This window comes from Oculina patagonica, chromosome 13, assembly GCF_052425735.1.
Source record: "Oculina patagonica isolate OP01 chromosome 13, crgOcupat, whole genome shotgun sequence".
Taxonomy (NCBI): Eukaryota; Metazoa; Cnidaria; class Anthozoa; order Scleractinia; family Oculinidae; genus Oculina; species Oculina patagonica.
Genome location: NC_135770.1, coordinates 25460259 through 25463027, shown reverse-complemented (window position 1 = coordinate 25463027; position 2769 = coordinate 25460259).

Genomic DNA, 2769 nt, shown 5'->3' with positions numbered 1-2769 from the left:
TCCACAACGGAGTATGATGAATATTTTTAAATACGTCAGGGTTGCTAAAACTACATTGAAAGGAAATAATTTGTTTGTCGCTTGTTTTGACAGCATCATTAGCAAGAAGGCTGTGTATTCTTCTCTTTTGACTAATTTAGGCATTACAGGTGTGCCTGAAAACTGAGTACTGAATATTTTGCAATTTTTGCATTTATTATAAAACATCACCATCTAACAAAAAAAGGACGTTTTGAGAAAAGCCTTTGACACCAAATGATTTCATAGCTTCATTGGGAACTATTTCGCCGATTTAAGACAAAGTGAATCCTCAAAATTGACGAAGCTTTTTTTCGTTAAGATGTTTAAAAAGACCTTGAGCACTGCGGGAGTGTTCCGATGCTATTTAAATCACTAAAAATACAGTCATTTAACAAGTGTAATGGCGTCATAGGTAAAACAATTAAGAACAATTCATTTAACAGCTGCCTTAAAGTTTCACACAGCGTATTTTGGTTTCATAAAAAGTGAAGCAAACCCTGAATTGAAAAACAAAATTTGTTTTGTTTTCCAATTTGGGGTGACAAAGTGTGTAAAAAAATAAAAAGAACGTCAATTTAGAAATAAAATATCTACCCTTTGAAGACTTTTTTCGTTTTTTATTTCTTTGTTTACATAACGATAACAAAACGTGCAAGAGGACTTCAACACAGTCACATAACTTTTCAAAGTTTAAGTGATAATCATCTGTGTGATATAGTCACAAAAATGAAGTCAAGCTCAATGTCATTGGCGTGTATAACGTACGCCTAACTTTACAGTACATTTCTTTTTTCTTCTTTTTCCTTATGTTATGAAAAAGGAATTTCTTTTAATTAGTTAACATAAAACGAAGTTGTACATTGATTGGACGTCTGTTAAATGATCCAGTTCCTGATTTCAATAGCAGTGTGATGTCGCCGCAGGGTTCTAGATCTTCTCAAAATATCTCCAAGAGAAAGCCGTTTAATCTTCACCTGCGTCAATTTTGTGGATTATTTTTGATTTTTTTTGTTAGCATGATCTCCTAAGCATTGTTATACTCAGTTAATACATGCACTCGTGTTAAAATACAGGATTCTATTTTTATCCTATCTTATTCAAGTTAATGGAATCGTGGCTAGTGAAGCTAAGAATTTCCTGACAGTCCAAAGTAACTTTCAAGGTTTACTTCAGATAATTCGCTGTTAATTAGTGTTTTGTTTTGAAAAAGAAAACAAAGGAAATCTGTCTGTAAATTGATTAGTATGAACACCTGTAATATCCAAATTGGGCAAATTTTGCTAATGTGTCACCGAATGTTACAGAAGTGCAAAAAAAAAGGACGAAGAGAAACACATTATATTGTAAGTGCCCCGAATTAGTAATACGGCCAATCGTACGTGTGAAGAAGTCATAAGTCCTAACTTGACAGAGCAAGGGCGTAATTGGAACCTCCGAGTAAACAAAATCCCTGGCAAATAACAATAACATCATTTGGCAGGTATATAACAGTCTTTGCTCTGTGGACCTAGATTTGTGATTTATTTTTTTTTTTTTGGGGGGGGGGGGAGGGGTTGGGGGTCTGTTGTTTCTTAAGGACAATTTCTTTAAGAGAAAATGGACTTGAACAGGAAGTAAGCGGATTTGAGAAGGCAAATGTATTTTGTTTCCCTGAAACACTATTACAGTCTTTGGAAGTCTGTAGTTTGAAAACTCCACTAGGGCAAGCCATAAAAATTCAGCAGCCATCCGCCGTAACAGAAGCCTGTTCTAAATAGCTAGGTTTTAAAAAACCTTCCACCACTTTCTCAAGCAATCTAGTTAGATGTAATGCCTTTTCTAGACTTTAAATCGTGAAATGATTGATATCCCTTTTGGGCAAAGCCTCCCCGTATAGTCTACTGTAAGAAATACTCCTCTAGGAGGTGGCTAGAGGGGTCTCCAACGTTTGCTCGTAACGCAAAACGTTGGATGGTGGATGAAAATGTTTGAACGTTTAGCCAGGGTCTAAGATAAGAGGCTCTCCGTTTTCCCAAATTGAAGCTAGCTGGGTTTTTTTAAAAAATCACTCACATTTACTGCCTTTTTTAAAAAAAAAAAAAAAAAAAAAAAGTTTGGAGTGATTTTGCACTCTTTCAGTGTTACGTTCATCCTTCGACATCCATCTTTCGACATGCTAAACAAACAAGACGGATCGGAATCCACCAATCACAGCCCACCAGCATGACCTACTGAACTCAAGTTGTTCAAAGCGTGAAAACTTTATCCACCGGATAAATCGCTCTCTTTTGTCAACAAAATAAACTACGTTATCCACTTCATAGTAATTTATCCAACAGACAGCCTTATCTATCCTTTTAACAACCGGGCCTTGTTTATTTTTTAGCCTTTTATACTGAACATCGAGAGCCAACAGATGACTTAAGATCGACAACTTGGCAGATGGTCTGTTATTTGTCGAAACTGGTCAATCACGTGACAATCCCCAATTTAGAGCAATAAAACCTTCGTAGGCAAAATAATATACGGCTTTCTTGAATTTTGATGATTACTTTCTTTGGGGCCATGGCCAATAAGTGATTTAAATTTGAAAGGGTCAAGTTGAAGGACAACGATTTTTGCGTGCCGCCGACTTTTAGCAAACAATGGACTTCTGTTATGAAGAAAAAACGGAACTGAAGTAAAAACAGAAGTTTTAGAATCAGTGAGACACTGACTGATGCGTGATATTGGTTCCCAATTTTAAAATTACTCTTAAATTTTTCCAAT